Raw genomic sequence first — 19,447 nt, 5'->3', positions numbered from 1 at the left:
GTTCCTTTAGTGTTTCTCGTAAGATCTGAGCAATAGGATCAACATTCTCTGTGGAGCTGCACAATAGGTCAGTAGCTCATTACACAAGGGATTTATCTGATAAAAACGGAACACAGAGGCTTTCTTAAAGAACTGTTTGTGTTTTTATTATTATTAGCCATAAGGCTAAACTTTTGTGAGGAAATACTGTAGAAGGGAGCAGTGCTAATTTTGCCAGACAGAAAAGAAATTCTGCTTCTACAGTTTGCCTCCTTAGTACCCAGAAAGATAGACAGGTTACATTTCGTAGATAATCACGTTTAGCAGATTTATCGCTAGGTTTAGAATGAGCTCCATCACTTTTAAATAGGTCACCTTTTAAAAAATCTTACACCTTTGTTGTTGATCTCTTGAAAAGTGTATCATTGCTAAGACATTTTTGGGTTGATTTAATAAAAGTACAAGATATTTCCATTAGCTACCTTTCATTATAGGTATAAAGCATTTCTTCATTTAAATATTTCTCAAATTTTACTGTAATATCTTACCCTCTTTGCTACTCTAAGTCAAAATTTTAATTTTACTTGGGGCTTAAATTTACATTTCCATTGCTAGCTACTTTATCCTTACAGTTTTGGTAAAAGATACTGGAATATGAGTGGTCAATCCAGCCTCTTCAGACAGAAATCCAGATCAGTTCAATTTATTTATTCCTAACAATGACTTGTAATTCAAAGCAGAATGTAAAGAAACAGCTAATATAATTAAAGTATAAATAGGATAACCATTTATTTGCTAATTGCTTTTCCACACTGCCAAACCCTAATTTGACGATTTGCTTAAAATTTAAAATTCTATCTTACAATTTTGTGTCTTTAGTTTGATAGCGTCAATTAAAACTTTCAAACCAAACTTGGGTACATTCTTACTTTTTTTTTTTTTAAAGCATTAACTGGATTGAGCATTTTATATTTACATCTTTTCTCTCAACATAGTAGTATTTAAAAAGAGTAAGTAAAGCCACATATTAAAATTATTAAAGGGTAGGGGGAGGAGATGAAAGATAATAATGTTGAAGCCAAAGTGTCAGAAAAGACAGCCAGCTACTAAAAGTCAAATAGGAAAAAAGCTCTGGAAGAGCCCTTCAGGTGAGTGTCACTTCTCTGCCTGGCAGAGCCTGTGCTGAGGTTCACCTAGAGCGGTAAGTCTGACTGTGGAAGGAGAAGTGCCCCAACTAAGGAACGTCAGGGCCAGCCTCAGGCAAAATTGAGAAGGAACTGAAATACCTACCTCAGGGCATCGTTAACTCTAAGTTTACCTGTCAGGACTTGCCTTCACCAGGAAAAGTGCTCAATGAGTATCTGCATAAAGGCCCACTCCTATCCAACTGAAACTGGACCTGGAGGCATCATGTTTATGGAAAATTGAGGGAGGAGAATTTATTTGCCTCTGGAATTTAATCACCTCTTTTCAATTAAGATGATTAGAAATGCAAAATATAAGATAAGAATTAAACTTAAAAAAAATCTATTCATCAGTGGACACAGGTTGTTTCCATGTCTTGGCTAGCCATTGTGAATAATGCTACCATGAACATGGGGATGCAGATACCTTTTTGAGATAGTGATTTCATTTCCTTTGGATAGATACCCAGAAGTGGAATTGCTAGATAATATGATAGTTCTGTTGTTTTCTAAAAAAATTTTTTGAGGAACCTCCATAGTGTCCTCCACAGTGACTATACCAATTTACATTCCTACCAACAGCGCACAGGGGTCCCTCTCTCCACATCCTTGGCAACATTTGTTATGGCTCGTCTTTTTTTGGGGGGATAGGTAATTTGGTTTATTTATTTGTTTGTTTATTAACAGAGGTACTGGGGATTGAACCCAGGACCTTGGACATGCTAAACCTTCTGCCACTGAACTCTATCCTCCCCTTTCTTGTCTTTTTGATAGCAGACATCTTATCAGGTGTGAGATGATAGCTCATTGTGGGTTTTGATTTGCATTTCCCTGCTGATTAATGATGCTGAGCAACTTTTCATGTACCTATTGGCCATTTGTATGCCTTCTCTGGGCAAAAAATATCTATTCAGGTCTATATTTAATTTAATTTAATTAATTAATTAATTTTAGGAGGAGGTAATTCGGTTTATTTATTTAACAGTGGTACTGGGGATTGAACCCAGGACCTCCTGCATGCTAAGCGTGCACTCTACCACTGAGCTACATCCTCCCCTCAAGAATTAAGCTTTTGAAAAGCTTTTCCACAAATGGCAGTGACTGAAGGGGGCAATAGCCCTGGAGGTGGGAAAACAACTGTAGAAAGAAAGATGCACATGTGCCAAAGGCAGGTTCTGTGTGCTTTGGCGAATTGTACCGAATCCCACGGCCTGCTGAGAACTGGCTCCTGCTGTTGAAACTGCGGTCACATGTGATCCTGGAAGGTCTGGCCTGGGAGGGGTGAAAACACACATCGGGGGCCTCTCTAACCTGCTCTGCTGACAAGAGTCATCCTGGGAAGTCACCTCGTAACACACCTCCCACTGAGATGGGTTAAGGAGACGTTTCCTTACTTGGGAGAACTTTAAGTAGGTAGTCTGATCTGACACCTACAGAGGTTTGAAAGAGTGAGTTTTCATTTAGGGGTAGGGAAGAGGCTTATAGAAAGCATGAGTGGTTGGGATCACGGATCACTTACCTGGTTGGGGTGCCGTGGAGGGATACCTTTAGATAGCAGCCTGCCTCCAGCGAGAAGTAGAGGCCTCTCGGGAAAAGGTTGGCAGCAGTAGCTGAAAATGAAGCTAAGCTTTGAAACAGAGAGAGGCCAAACAGGTTGGTTATCCAAGCTTCCCCACACACAGAAGCTGGAGATAGTGCTGTAAAATGGTGATGGTTAGATAACAGTAGATACTGAGATAAGCTCTAGAGAAGATTAAATCAAATGCTCTCTTCATCTCCAGACAGGCCTGCAAAGTAGAAATTGTGTTATCTCCGCTTGTGGAGTTAGGGAAACAATTTAGAAAGGTTAATGTACTCAAGGCTGCAGAGCTGGTAGGAAGTGGAGCAGGGATTTGAAGCCAGGTCCAGCTGATTCTAGTAATGCCCACACACTGCCTAGTATCCCCCAAGGCTTTCTAAATCTCTCCACTAGCTTTGGAGGTGTGGCAGGTTTGGGGGGGTATATATTTTGACATGGGACTGCGTGTCTACTAACCCATCTCCTGGAATGTTTCTGTGGTCTGTGCTGCCAGAGAGGTGAGAGATGAAGGCAACGCGCACTCAGGTCGCAATACCACCGCTCACCACTAGGTGACCTTGAGCAACTTTGTCAGATTAAACTCCATTTCCTGGCTGTAAAATGGGAATAAAATAGTATTTACTTCCTAAGACTACTATAAATTATATGACTTTATGTGTATGAACCAACGAGGATAATGCTTGGTTCATAGTTAATTTTGGGGGGGCTCAGCTATCATTTTTTGCATGTAAGATGTACCTCTAACTTTTAAAACAAAAGGTTCATTCTTACTATCTCAAACACCAAATTGTTTCTTATTAATTGTCATGAAAGGAGTGTATTTCTCTTGTAATGGAATAGCCATTTGTACATCTTTCCTGTATCAGTAAGGTCTGGGGCCCATCCCTCACCCCGCCCTCCTCCTTTCCTTCAGGGTTAAGATAAAATTATTGAAATTGACTGCCCACTGCCATTGAGTTCAACAGCTTTTGTAAGCAGTATATAACATCAGCTGTGAATGCTGAAAAGCTTTCAAAGCTGCAGTCACAATATGCCAGCCCTCTCAGCAGATGCTGGTGGTGTTAGTGGGGCACAACCGCTGCTGTCCCTCACAGAGCTCAGCCTTCTGAGGAGTATTGTACCATGAACACCACTGTCCCAGAAAATGCCGGGGCCATTAAGAATCACAGACCCTACTGTCCTCCCCGGGCAGTATGCTGTGCGTCTTTCTTTAGGAGGCCCTGAGACGGTTTATTTAATACAACTGCTACTGTTTTCTGTGATTTGCATTTGATCTGTAAGTTATTTAGCTATCCGGTTATTACTACCCCAGTAGTTTCTACCAAACTTTAGTAGCAACAAAGGGCATTGTTTTTGTTAACTTTTTTGTGTGTATGTATGATATGTATGATATATGTTTTTGTTAACTTTTTGTGTGTATATATATGTATGATAATCATATCCTCTGTGATGGATTAGTTAGTGTTGAGAAGTATACTCCCTGGGTATGTAGTGTGATTGGCAAGTTGTAAGCAGCAAGCAGGAACATTTAAAATTTTATTTACCAAATAAAGTGCTCACTATGTGCCAGGGTTTGTTTTGAGCACTTAGAACTCTTACTCCTTTGTCCTTCTTTAAGGACACTCTGAGGCAGATATTATTATCCCCATTTTAAGAATCCTTATGTGAGACACAGAGAAGTTAAGTCACTTGCCTAAGGTCACAGAGCTAGCATGAGGCAGAATTAGGTTTTGAAAGCAGACAATTTGGCTGCAGAGTTTAACCATTGCACTGTTGATCTAGCATGTATCTCACAGTTTGGGCCTCGTTTGTGTCCTTGCACATGCAGTTTTAGCAGAGGGAGCATCACACCTGTCCAAACATAGTATCAACTCCATATGATTTACCATGTGGAGGTCTACAGCTAGGTCATATTTCAGTGTTGCCATCAAAAGATATTAATTTTCAATATGGTGTCAAACATTTCTTTCCAAAAGCTTCTGAGTGCTCAGTCAGTCCTGGTGTGTTGAGTCCGGGAAAGAAGTACGTTCATTCTCCCATCCCCCTGATTGGCACATACAGCTGCAATCTGTTCCTGCTGCTCTAACGCTACTTATTTTTTAAGTTGCAGGGCTTTCACCTATTGTAAATTAAAATATTTAAAAATCCTCATTGGAGGAGAACAGCTTGTACATGGTGAGGTTTCTTTGACCATTTTCTAATTACTCTTGGAGACGGTAGTAGGCAGAGTAGTGGCGCCCCAAAGATGTTCTCGTCCTAATCCCCAGACACTATCAGTCAGTTACGTTACATGCCAAGGGGGAGTTAAGGTTGCTAATCAGCTGACTTAGGATATGGAGACTATCCTGGATTAGCTGGGTGCACCCAGTGTAATCACAAGGATCCTTATAAGTGGAAAAGCGAAGCAGAAGAATCAGAATCAGAGAGTTGTCACTATTAGAAAAACTCAAACAGCCATTGCTGGCTTTGAAGAAAAGGGGGCTACAAGCAAAGCAGGGCATGGCATGTCTAGAGGCTGGAAAAGGCTGGGAAATAGATTTTCCCCTGGGCCTCCAGATGCGACCACAGCCCTGCTGACATTTTGGTGTTAACCCACTGAGACCCATTTTGGACTTCTGATTTCTAGAACTGTAAGAAAAGAAATTTGTGTTTTAAGCCACTAAATTTACAGTAACTTACACAGCAGCAACAGGAAACTAATACAGAGTTACTAGAACAGTCTGTGTTTTGGTTTGTTCCTTGTGCCAGCCGTGCAGAAGAGCTGCTTAATCTCATGATTTATTGTTTGGACACTTCAAGTATTCCAAGTATTTACGTTTTGGTGGCTGTTTTGTTTTGCATGTAAACCGAACCACTTTGGGGCAGAGGAAGTTGACTTTTTGTAATTCTATACATTTTTATACCTAGCAAATATCTTAAATGACAGTGTCAAGATTTTAGGGAAAAAAGTCTTGTTGATTTCAGAGCAAGTCGAGCCATTCAGGCCTTGTATCAGAGTTGCCTAAAAGAAATGTGGCTCTGCACCCCATTTGGCCGTCCTTATAACCTTGCATGTTTGTTGGGTAAGGCGATGGTCCACACATGATGGTAGTGATGGTTGCGGTGATAATTGCTTGAGTTTTAACTCCAGATTCCCTGTGTTTTTTTAACTAAAAAATATTTTATTGGGGTATAGTTGATTTACAATATTACATGAGTTTCAGGTGTACAACATAGTGATTCACTATTTTTAGGTTAAACCCCATTTATAGTTATAAAGTATTGGCTATATTCCCTGTGTTGTGCAACATATCCTTGTAGCTTATATATTTTATACATAATAGTTTGTACCTCTTAGTCCCCTATCTTCTCTTGCCTTTCCCCCTTCTCTCTCCCTACTGGTAACCACTAGTTTGTTCTATCTGTGAGTCCATTTCTTTTTTGTTATATTCACTAGTTTGTTTTATTTTTTAGATTCCACATATAAGTGATAATGTACAGTATTTGTCATTCTCTGTCGGACTTATTTCACTAAGCATAGTACCCCCAGGTCCATCCACGTTGCTGCCAATGGCAAAAGTTCATTCCTTTTTATGGCTGAGTAGTATTCTGTTGTGTATATGTGTGTGTATATATATATATATACACACCACATCTTCTTTATCCGTTTGTCTGTGATGGACACTTAGGGCTTCCATATTTTGACAGTTGTAAATGTTGCTGCTGTGAACATTGGGGTGCATGTATCTTTTCAAATCAGTGTTTTTGTTTTCTTTGGATATATACCCAAGAGTGGAATTACTGGGTCATATTGGTAGTTCTATTTTTAGTTTTTTGTCCTCCATAGTGGCCATACCAATTTACATTCCCACCAACAGTGATCAAGGATTCCCTTTTCTCCACATCCATGCCAACATTTGTTATTTGTGGTCTTTTTGATGATAGTCATTCTGACAGGTGTGAGGTCAGATTCCTTTTACATTTTAAAAGTCTATCACTTGCCCTGCTTACCTGGCAAAGTTATTATGATTTCTTTGAAAGCAAAAGCACTCCTATACAAGGGCTTTTAAAATTGTAATTAATTAAACAAATAAAAGGTAGTATCATTCATTGGATCATCTGTAGTCAGCACCTAGAGGATTATAGACCCCAGAGTAGATAATATCTTGGAATTATGGAAATTAAAAATAGCAAGAATCATCATTCTTTTTTTTTTTTTTAAAGAATCCTCCAATAACAATCTCACACTGTGATTTGGAGACAGCTTGTATCATTTAAGGGTCTCCCTTTGTGTAATGTAGAAATAGCACCAATGTACTAAGTAAAATCTTGGGAATTTTCCTGTTTCAAGAAGTGAAATAGGGGATAATAGAGGATTTCTGGTAATTTGAAATAAATATGGGTGGACCATTAGCTGGATAGTGTAAATATATATGTTTCTAAGGGGAAGAGGCTGTCTTGTGTAGAAGTATAAAAAAATTGAAAACTCTTAAAACTATGAGGACAGGATATTTTCATATTTGCAGCTCTTTAAAATATACCTTTTTAGATTTAGAGTCACTTTATTAAGAACTTATTTTGAGAGCGTATTTAATCCAACATATTAAAATGTTATGTTTAATATTGTCAATTATAATTAATATGCAACATAGATGGACCTAGAGATCATCATTGTAAGTGAAGTAAGCCAGAAGGAGAAAGAAAAATAACATATATCACTCCTGTGTGGAATCTAAAAAAAAGAGAAAAAGAGGACACTGATGACATCTACAAAACAAACAGACTTGCAGACATAGTCAACAATCTTATGGCTACTTGGGGAAAGAGAGTGGAAAGAGATAAATTTGGGAGTTTGGGATTTGCATATGTTAGCCACTATATATAAAAATAGATTTAAAAAACCCCCACAGATTTCTTCAGTGTAACACAGGGAACTATATTCAATATCTTGTAATAACCTTTAATGAAAAATAATATGAAAACAAATATACATATGTATATGCATGACTGGGAAGAAAATTCATAACATTTTAGCTTTTTCCTAAATCTTCGAAATCTGGTGTGTATTCTGCACTTACAGCACATCTCAGCTTGGACTAGCCACACTTCAAGTGTTCAGTAGCCATGTGTGACTGGTGGTTGGTTGCCTTACCAGGCATTCAGCTCTGACCAGCCTTATCCTTAAGGAACAACACCCTGCACGAATCTGAGGTCATCCTCAGAACTATCCCTTAGCAATTACCATCAGTGACTTTGGTGTATTGTGTTTTAAAAACTGAATTATATCATGGAGTCAGAGAAAACTGGTTCTGGTGCCTTTAGCTAGAACGAGTGGACAGGCTGAAGGGTACAGTGAAACATCTCTCTAAGGTTATCTGTCGAGTACGCTTGTGAATTTTGATGGCAGGAGGTGTGCCTGTGCCTATAAATGAAATATTTAGATTATTAGATTCATGTGTATAGGAACGATGGCTGCTCATGTGCCTTTGAGAGTTATGATACAATAGAATGCATCATCTGCCCTGGCCTCAGCCCTCGTGCCTCACCACACTTCTCTCATCTGTCACCTCACTGCTCACCTGTTTATCCACTGCTGTCTTCACCCTAGCCCTGCCCTGTTTATATGCATGATGTTGCTTACTAATTTGTGCTCTTGTTGAGTTGCTTATTGTGACAATTTAGGAAGCCAGGCCACTGTAAAACCTAGATCAGTAATCATTACTTGATATCAAATCTCAGTCTGCCAGGAATAGATTAAGACTATAATGTAGAAAGACACAGGCACAGTATGAGAGGGAGAAAAGAGAGGGGGAGAGGGGAGGGAGGGAGGACGGAAGGACGGAAGGACGGAAGGAAGTGCAATTCTGTGCGGGGAAGATACCTAAATGCGGAGGAAGGAAATAATGGTGGAGGGTTTTGTAGCAAAAAATTCCCCCAGATACTGGACAAGACACTGTTCTCACCAAGTTCTCAAGATAGGTTGCTTTGGATTTCATAAATGCACTGACTTTATCAGATACCTGTGCTACGCAGGTGGCTGAGACTAGCTCCAAGCCCTCCTCAGTTCCTTCTGAAATTGATTAGTACATTCACACAATTTTTGAGCACTTGCTGTGTGCTAGACTTTGTTCTTGATTCTAGGAATTCAGTGAGCAATACTCAAGCTTTCTACCCTAATGGAGATTGTTTGAGTTGACGTGTTGAGAGAGGAAAAGGTGCTGAAAAGGGAGGTTGAGCAGATGACAAGCAAGTAAAACTAATAAATAAATAAGATCAGTTCAGACTTGGACCAGCTCTTTAAAGGAAATGTGTTGAGAGCAAATGGGGAAGCCTCTCTAGCACAGTCAGGAAAGATTTGTCAGAAGAGGTAAAGCTTGCATTGAGATGTGCAGGGTAAGAAGGAGCCAGTAGAGGGAACAGGGAAAGTGCTTGGTTACACAAGGAAAGGAAGGGAGGAAAGCCAGTCTGGCTGCAGTGTCTGAGCAGGAGAGAGAGGGGTGAGGGATAATGTGGTGGGGCAGGCAGAACCCAGTTGGGAGAGTCGGGGGTGCTTGCAAACTTTGTGGGGAGTATAAATCTTATTCCATATGCAATGAGAAGGCGTTGTGAAGTGATCTAAGAGGGAGCGGGACAAGATCTGATTTACATGTGTAACAGATCTCTCTGCTGGGCAGAGTGGAGTAGAAGGGGCAAGAGCAGTTAGGAAGGGGAGAAGCAGTTAGGAAGCTCTTGGCAGCATTGTGCAGGAGGAGTGATGCTGGCTGGAGCAGGGTGGTGGTGTTGGAGATGGAGAACAGTGGATGGATTTGAGAGATTTGGAGATAGAATGGACAGGACTTAATGGATAGGAGACATGACAGAGTAGGAGAAGTCAAGCAGGTCTCCTAGTTTTTTGATGGGTAAGGGGGTTGTAGGGAATAGAGTTCTGTTTTGGCCATTAGTTAGTCTGAGCTGCCTATTAGTCATTCTAATAGAGACAGTTGTCAAACAGGGAACAGTGATTCTGAGAACTGCACTCATAGGCAAGCTTGGAGCCAGAGGGTGTCAGCATTGAAGTGGATTATGAAGTAATGGGAAATCTAGAATTACCCAAGGAGATTTAGTAGGCAGAGAAGAAAGGCAGAGATCAGGCCATGAAGAATAACAGAGTTAATAAATAGATCGAGTAGGAGACCAGGGCGTAGTAATGAGGTAGGGGGAGGACCCAAAGAGCAGTGCTCCAGATGCCAACAAAATCGAATGTTTAAAGCAGGATGGAGTAATCAATTCTGTTGTGAGTTCTTGAGTAAGGTGAGAGCACAGCGTTCGTTGGGTTTTACAATGCTGAAGATTCCTTTAGGTGGTGATCTTGTTGAACACTTTCAGAGGAGCGATTTAAAGCACAAATGAGTTGACCTCCAACATCCTCTGCAGGGAGCTTTCCTGTCTCCCTTCCCCACCTCAGTCCCTTGGGCTAGGTGTCCCCTCTTTGTTCCGGAATACCTAGGCCTTTCTCTGTCACTAGACTACCATGTTGTAATATGATTTTCTGTTGAAATTACGGTTCTTCCAGACTGAGCTCCTCAGGAGCAAAATTTATACATTTTTTCCCCCTAGCATGTTGTAGGCACTCAACACATGTTTTCTGAATTAAAGAGTATTCTCAAATACTGCTTTTTGGCTCTTATTGTTTACCCCTGTGTTGCGTCAGGCAGAAGACAGTGAAGAGCCCAGGTTTCCTGATTCTCAGTCTGCTGCCCTCTGCCTTCTCTGGCCACTGTGAGGCTACCTTTTGCCCAGGATCGACCCCCCCTCCCCCTTAGCTTAGTTAACACTTGCTTAGCTCTAGGGCTCTCCTGAACGGTTCCCTTGTACCCTGCCCCTTCTTGGGAGCCACATGCGAAAACCTGCGGAAAGTCACTTCTTATCTATTTCAGAAACCTCCTCTCTTCCCCACCTCGGAGTTCTCTGGGTGAAGTCATCTGCAATTGTTCCATACACTTCATCATGTTGGAAACTTTTATTTGCCTCCTTGCATACTTAAGTATCTTAAAGGTCTAGTAGCAACTGACTAAAACGACCTCAAAATGGTTCTTTTTAGCAAGTTTTCTTTTTTTTTTTTTTCTTCTTCGTAGTTATTTTCCCACCAAGGCTGTGTGAAAGTTTTTTTTTTTCTTCTACACTACTTCTGTCACTTTGTTTTCCACTTCATTATCCTCTGTTGCAACACCCCAATTATACTAGTTGCTGTGGAGATATTGAGTGTATTGCTAATAATGGAGGATTATTCCTTTAGGTAGAAGAACAGAAGCAAGAAAAGGATGTAAATCTTGTTTTCGTGCAAATGTCTCCTAGTAACGAAAATAACAAAGTGGTATTAGAGACTGGTGCAGAAGTGTCTGTATGGGGTTGGTTTAACTTTTTAGAAAGGATTGGCTTCCTTAATTAAAGAAAACATTAATTTAAGCCTCTGGTCCTAGAGATTAATTCCTTGTTTTAATACTTTACTATTCATTCTTTGATTTATACCCTTTGTTTAATAGGATATTTCTTCATATGGAGAAGATCTTTTGTAGACTTCAGCTTTTAAAATTCATTTCTTAAAACTTTTTTTTTGAAAAATCTTTTTTTAACTTTACTAAAGGAGACACATTTTAATATTGTCCATCCAATTTGTATTTCACAAAATCTTACAGTTCTCCATGGATTTTATTATAATTAAGGTGATCATGTATCCTGATTTGTCCAGGACAGTCCCAGTATATACATACTATCCTGGTGTAATTATTAAGTCTCTCTTTCACTCAAAACTGGCCTGGTTGGGATACTAAATTATATGGTCGTCCTAATTAAAGACCATGTTTAATAAGAAACTGAGGGAATAAAGTATTTTATATATTTTTGTTTTTAATTCATATAACATATATAAAAGATATAAATAGATATGAATATATGTGGATTATATACATACATACATACATATATGCAGTCAACTGTATATATATTTTGTTTTACTTTATCCAACTAAATTTATAGTTTAGAACTTGCTAAATATTTTGATACTGTAGAAATAGATATATATATTTCTTGTCGTAAGCAAATCAGAAGAATCTCATCTTCTTGATTTCCTCATGTTCTGTTTTCACTAAGATAAATTTCACTGTAATAACACCTGACCTGGCTCCTTCAAGGTGAGCAGGATTTATTTTCAGGGAGTGATACGGTCCCAATGTTAGCTGTTCTGATTTGAAATAACTCCCTGTAGGTCAAGTTTTACTTCCCTCTGCGCAACACACATACTCACCTCTTGTTCACATTAAAATTTCCCTTCCTGCTTGTGGAAAGGGTATTTGTCCCAGACTGTCCCATTGCCTCGTCTCTCTGTTAGTGGCTCCAGTATTGTTACACCTGAAAGTAGAACAGCCCCTAGGATAAGAAATGAAAGGTCTTTTAAAATCTTGGGCACCTTGAAGAATAAAAAGTGCTATTTTGATATTCAGTCTTTTTTTTTTTTTTTTTTAATATAGAACACTTCACAGATTTTCATGTCATCTTTGTGCAGGGGCCATGCTAATCTCCCCATCATTCCAGTTTTAGTCCATATGTTGCTGAAGTGGGCTCTGATACTCAATCTTACATTTTAAAAAATGCATGTTCCTTCTCTAATCCATTCCCCTTGATGTCAAGTTCAGTATGATTTTCAGAGTTTTTGCAATAATAAAATTTTTATAATTGATCAAACATCTTTGGGAAACTTTCTGGCAGATTTTGGTCTGAGGCCAAGGGGACCTCGAAGTGAAAAAAAGAGTGAATTATTATTAGTATTGGAGACCATATCCTGGGGTTAATCTCTGGAGAAGGGTCCTGACACACCTGTCAGTATGTTAAGATAGTAAAAGTTGGTCAAGGGGAAGGGATTGGTCAGAACCAGCCAGCAGCTTGTTTTGTGCCAGGCTCAGGGTACTACTGTAAACACAGACACAGTCCATCATGGAAACTACCACCCAAGGTGGGAGACATCCAGTCAAAACAAGGAAACAACTGTCCAGTTACAGATTGTGAAAGTGGATCAGTAGTGCTGAGAGAGAATGAGGGGAGGCTTACTTTAAACAGTGGTTGGGAAAGGACTTTTTTGAGAAAGGAACATTCGAGTTGAGAAGTTAAGGTTGAAGAGATGCTGGCCATTTGTAGTTGTTAATCCAAGGAAGAAACCCAGGATGTTGGTGGTACATCAGGGTGCAACTCAACTCAGGTTAAGTAATTCGTTCAGGGTAATGTAGCTAATTATGAAGCATATGTAGAGCAATGCGAAGCTGTCGCGGGTTCCACTATCAGTGTTTCTCAACTTTCTTATCCTCCAGTATTCATTTTTACACAGGTTTTTCCTAACCACACCCTTCTGAGGAATTTTTACACCCTTCAGAGGACCACAAAACGTTTTTCCCACACTTAGTGCACTAATTTTCCCCATTGAGAATGCACGGTCTATTGGTTACTATCTGCGGACCTCACTTTGGGGCAGACAGAAAGAAATGGGCTTTTATTGGATTTACTATCCTTGGATCTTCAACTGGATTTTAGATTCCTCGAGGCAGAGAACTATCTACAACATAATTGATGCCACTTATCGTGACTTTTTTTTTTTTTTAAATCTTCCAAAAGTGGGGACGGGTGGAATAGAAATGTTGAAAGCAGAGCAGAGCATAAAAAAAATCCTTAATCCTTGGTCTAGTCTAATTTTTTATTTAAATGAAGAAACTAAGATTACTAGGAAGCTATCGATCTCTCTCATCCAGTTTGGTGCCATTTCCAGGACACTCTTGGTAAGGAGCAGGTTCGGGAAGGTGCAGTGATTGTTAGGAGGAGGAGTTCAGATTTGACTGTATAGCCTGAAGATTTGGATGTGCACAAAGTTACAATCAGGAAGATTAACTTGGCAGATTCTTTAATACTTTTCTGGAACATGATGACGATTGTGACAGGTGCCCTGCTGCTAATAGGCGTAACAAGGAAAATCTGATTAATAATTGCTTCTGTATTTCTGAGGCAGGACAACATATGTCTACAAAGACAACTTTGTGGGAATGGAGGAAAAAAGTGAACTAAAAATAGAAAATACCAGTAACCTTTTTGGGGGAGGGTACAGCTGAGTGGTAGAGTGTGTGTTTAGCATGCACGAGGCCCTGGGTTCAGTCCCCGGTGCCTCCTTTAAAATTAAATAAACAAGCAAATAAATAAACCTACTTACCTCCCCTCCCAAAAATAAAATAAAAAATAAATTTAAAAATTAAAAAAAATATATCAGTAGCCTTTTTCTGAGAATGAAATTGAGAGGGTGATTGTGATATAACTGTTCTTTCCCACTGAGAGTCTTTTGTCATTAAGGTTGGGATTACACATGTCTAAAGCACATGGGTTTGTTGAGGATAATTCATGTGATGTATGTTAGTTTGGAAGAAAGGCAGGGAATATATTTGAAACTAGGTCATGGAAGTTGTATTCCATATCTTTTCCTGTGTCTGTGTGTGTGTGAGAGAGAAATTTAGCTCAGGCGAGTTCTAGTTATCAGGCAGTCACAAAAACTAGAGTAAGGTCTGCCTGTCTCAGTGAACTGTCTTGCAGTTTCCAGTTGTGCCTCAGTGAATTTTGGAGGTAGGTCAGTCTGTCAAACAGACACATTTTGAATTAATTGATTCCATTTGTTTCTTCATTGACTACTAGTCACCTGTATAGATCTTAATTTTTTTTCGTGATTCTTTATCCAGCCATTTCATCTAAGCCTACAATTCCCCCTCTTGTAGTTTTGTTGTTGTTTTGTTTTCCTTCTTGACAAGTCAGTTGCCTTTAGTAGGTGAGCAAGGAACTGGAAAATTATGAAACAACAGCCTGAAGGATGTAATTTATAAAAGTGTTTCTAAGTGGTTTAGTAGAGAAGACAGAATACTAAAGGTAAAATACGATGTTAGACCCTACGTTTCATTTCTGTTCTTTTTGGTCCATTTGCCAAGCATTCGCCCTACTCTGCCATCATCATTAAAGAAAACAAGGCTGAATCTTTTTGTTTTAAACAGTGTACTTGAACTTTGCTTCTAAAATGCTATTTGTAAAAACAATCTTAAGGTTGGATACATATACTCATTTTTATATACAAGTAATTAATTAACTATTTTTGAATTCTAAGAATCCTTTGATCTCTTCCAATGTGAAACTTGAAAGAAGGGAATATTGACAAAATGCTTTTTTAAATCACTTGTCCTCAGATACATTTTTTGTTCATTGAAATGAGATTTGATTATAATCTAATGAGAATTTGGATTGATTCTTTAAACACAACCAATTTAGCAAGTATAGCTGTCTGATGAACCAGCTGACGTACTAAGTATTTGTTTATAAAGCGCAAGTGTTACTACTAGCTTCTAAATACTGTGTCTAGAAGCGGAAGCAGTGGAAGTAGTGTTGTGTCAGCTGTGAATGGCCAAGGACACAGCTGTCAGTGAGAAACCGAATAAGCAGAGGGTATGACTACGGTGGAGAACTGGAGGTGGAGCTCTGAGGTCCGGAGTCCTTAGGGTCTATCTCCATCCTAAGGGTGCCTTCCCAGGAAAATGAAAAGATCCCACTCCCTTTGGGTTAGGACCGAGGAGAAAAATGATCATGCATTGGGCTGCTGCTTTACAAAAGGTATTCAGGGTGAACAAGCAGGTCACCTGCACATGGTTGCTTGTGCAGTTCTGAACTGTAGATGTAATTTGTGGAAGCCTTAAGAAGTCTATTTGAAATTGAGACGTTTTAATTTAAAATCACAGCATAAAACTTACATGGAATTTTGCAAATTGCAGAGAAATATCTTTTGGGATCTGGCTGTTATTCCTGTAGTCAGATTTCTGTCTCGTTCCATCTTCTGCAGATTCTGTCTTCTGCAGATGTGTATTACGTTAGCTGCATTTTAGCTCGTAGCAAGGTTCTTGGTAGCAAGTTTTCTTGAGACAGGCAGCTTGGAAACTCTTGACTTAGGGAGCTCCATTAAATTGTGTCTTTAGCTATGAGACTGTTCTAAGGGATGTCCTAAAAATGTCATTTTGGAAGGAAAGCAAATCATCTCTTATGCATAGTTCATCAGGGTACACGTTTGCAAATGGCACATTACAGATTTGTGCTAAGCCCCCTCCTTATATGGGCTTATGATGCACACTGAATGAAACTTTCATTTCAGCAGGATAAAGTATGCTATAAACAGGTACATAGAGTATGAAAACCTGTGGCGGCAAAGATGGAGTTACAGATCTAAACACATCATATCACAGGATGGAGTGCTGCCCTGACCACAAATGTTTCATCAACATTAAGCAGTGTTTAGAATGTTCTCCATATTTAAAAGGCTTAAGTGCTTTTGAATTGTAAGGCAGATTTAGATCAGTAGCTGTGTTTGAGCAAATTGTCATTGTCCTTGAAGGACATAACTGGGGGCTGTTTTGCCATTCATTTTCTAGTGCTGCTTTACCATATTTGGAGTATTTCTTGTTTTTATTTTTGAAAAAATTATTGCTCTCTTAAAAATATCTTAAAAATGAGTTTATGGGCAACTCTGAGAAGTACTTTTTTGTAAATTAATAGGCCTTATTTCTTGGAGCAGTTTAGGTTTACAGAAAAATTGAGCAGAAAGTGCAGAGTTCTCATATGCCATGCCATCTCCTCCCCCAGTTTCCCTTATCATTGACACCTTGCATTAATGGGGCACGTTTGTTACAATTAATGAGCCGATACTGATACAGTATTATTAACTGAAGTCCATAGTTTACATTAGGATTCACTTTTGTACATTCTATAGGCTTTGACAAGTGTTTGACATAGCCATCACTTACAGTATCATGTAGAATAGTTTCACCACCCTATTCATCCCTCCCTCCCTCTCCCCCAACCCCTGGCAACTGCTGATCTTTTTACTGTCTCTGTAGTTCTGCCTTTTCCAGGATGCCATAAAGTTGGAATCACACAGTATGTAGCCTTTTCAGATTGGCTCTTTTGCTTAGCAATTTGCATTTAAAGGTCTTCCATGTCTTTTTGTAGCTTGAGATAGCTCATTAGTTTTTATCATTGAATAATATTCTATTGTATGATGTATCATGGTTCGTTTATCCATTCACCCTTTGAAGGACATCTTGGTTGCTTCCAGCTTTTGGCAATTACGGGTAAACTTACTATACACATTTGTGTGCAGGTTTTTGTGTGGACATAAGTTTTTAATTCCTTTGGGTAAATATCAAGGATTGCTAGATCATATGGTAATCTTTATTTAGTTTTGTGAGAAACCACCAGACTGTCTTCCAAAGTGGTTATACCATTTTGCATTTCCACCAGCAATGAATGAGAGTTCTTGTCGCTGTCCATACTCACCACCATTTGGTTTTGTCAGTGCTCCAGAATTTGGCCATTCTGATAGGTGTAAAGGTATCTCATTATTGTTTTAATTTGCATTTCCCTGTGACATGTATGTGAAGCATCTTTTCTTTTGCTTATTTGCCACTTCTGTGTCTTCTTTGGTGAGATCTGTTTAAGTCCTTGACCCATTTATTAATTGGGCTATTTTCCTACTGTTGAGTTTTAAGAGTTTTTGGTATATTTTGGAGAACAGTGCTTTATCAGATGTGTCTTTTGCAAATGTTTCTCCCATTCTGTTGCTTATCTTCTCACTTGACATTGCCTTTCACAGAACACAAATTATTAATGTTAGTGAAGTCCAGCTTATCAGTTATATCTTTCATGGATCATGCTTTTGTTATCTTATCAAGGAAGTCTTCTCCATATCCAAGGTCAGTTGGTTTTCTCCTTTGTTATCTTCTAGGAGTTACATAGTTTTGTGCTTTACATTTAGGCGTGTGATATATTTTGAGTTAATTTTTGTGAAGGGTGTAAGATCTGTGTCTGGATTCCTTTTTTGCATGTGAGTGACCATTTGTTCCAGTAGCATTTATTGAAAAGACTGTCTTTGCTCCAAGGTATTGTCTTTGTTCCTTTGTCAAAGACCAGTTGACTTTATTTATGTAGGTCTGTTTCTGGGCTCTCTATTCTTTCCCATTGACTTGTTTGTCTATTCTTTCACCAATATGAGACTGTCTTGATTACTGTATCTTTATAGTAAGTTTTGAAGTCAGGTAGTGTCAGTCTTCTGACTTTGTTTTTGTCTTTCAAAATTGAGTTGGCTATTCTGGGTCTTCTGTCTCTCCGTATAAACTTTAGAATCAGTTTGTCAATATCCACAAAAATAATTTGCTGGGATTTTGATTGGGTTCAAGTTGAGATGAACTGACATCTTAACATTTATTCTTACTATTCATGAACACGGAATATCTCTCCATTTATTTAGTTCTTTGTTATCTTTCATCAGTTTTGTAGTTTTCCTCACGTAGATCTTATACATATTTTGTTAGATTTATACCTAAGTATTTCGTTTGGGGGGAGGGTGCGAATGTACATAGTATTGTATTTTAAATTTCAAATTCCAGTTCTTCATTGTTGATAGATAGGGAAGTGATAGACTTTTGTGTATTAACCTGGTATCCTGCAACCTCACTATCATTGCTTATTAATTCCAGGAGTATCTTTGTCAATTCTTTTCGATTTTCTACATAGAAGATCATGTTGTCTGTGAAACAAAGATAGTCTTATTTCTTCTTTCCCAATCTCTGTATTTTTAATTTCCTTTTCTTATCTAATTGCATGAGCTTGGGTTTCCAGTTTGATGTTATAAAGCAGTGGTGAGAGGGCACATCCTTACCTTGTTCCTGATCTTCATGGTAAAAGTTTGAGCTCCTCAGCATTAAGTATGATATTAGCTATAGGCTTTTTGTAGATATTCTCCACCAAGTTGAAGTTCCTCTTTTTTCCTAGTTAACTGAAAGTTTTTATCATGAATGAGTGCTGGGTTTTGTCAAATTCTTTTTCTGCATCTGTTGATACGATCATATGATTTTTCTTCTTTAGCCTGTTGATGTGATGGATTATAATAATTAATTTTTCAAAAGTTTAATCAGCCTTGCATACCTGGTATGAATCTTATTTAGTTGTGATGTATAATTATTTTTTTACATTGTTCGATTCAGTTTTTGAATTTTGTTGAGTATTTTGCTTCTGAGTCCTTGAGAGATACTGGTCTGTAGTTTTCTAGTATTGTTTTTGTCTGGTTTTAGTATTAAGGTAACGCTGGCCTCATAGAATGATTTTGGAAGTATTCCTTCTGCTTCTATCTTTGGAAAGAGATTGTAGAGAATTAATATAATTTCTCCCTTAAATGTTTGGTAGAATTCACCAGTGAATTCATCTGGGCCTGGTGCTTTCTATTTTGTAAGGTTATTAATTATTGATTCAACTTTTTAAATACATATAGGCCTATGCAGATGGTTTATTTTTTGTGTGAGTTTGGGTAGATTGTGTCTTTGAAGGAATCAGTCCATTTCACCTAGGTTATTAAATTTGTGAACATATAGATATGTTCATAGTATTCTTTTATCAACTTTTTAATGTCTTGGGATCTGCAGTGATGTTCTGTCTTTTATTTCTGATGTTAGTAGTTTGTATTCTTTTTTCTTCCCTTAGCCTGCCTGGAGGCCTGTTGATTTTATTGATCTTTTCAAAGAACTAGCTTTTGTTTTCATTAACTTTCTCTTGATTTCCTGTTTTCAATTTCATTGATTTATGCTCTAATTTTGTATTTCTTCCATTTACTTTGGGTTCAATTTACTCCTCTTTT

General features: G+C 38.4%; 1 protein-coding gene and 1 pseudogene across 8 annotated transcripts in view; one reads left to right on the top strand and one right to left on the bottom strand.

The window, feature by feature from the left end:
* SGMS2 (sphingomyelin synthase 2) overlaps nt 1-19,447 on the top strand; it is a 93,045-nt gene that overhangs the window by 14,578 nt on the left and 59,020 nt on the right. The window lies entirely within an intron of this gene.
* Nucleotides 12,218-12,313, bottom strand: LOC116148996 (U6 spliceosomal RNA; annotated as a pseudogene).

This window comes from Camelus dromedarius, chromosome 1 (genome assembly GCF_036321535.1).
Source record: "Camelus dromedarius isolate mCamDro1 chromosome 1, mCamDro1.pat, whole genome shotgun sequence".
NCBI classification, from domain to species: domain Eukaryota; kingdom Metazoa; phylum Chordata; class Mammalia; order Artiodactyla; family Camelidae; genus Camelus; species Camelus dromedarius.
This window is presented reverse-complemented; position numbering and strand designations above follow the sequence as displayed.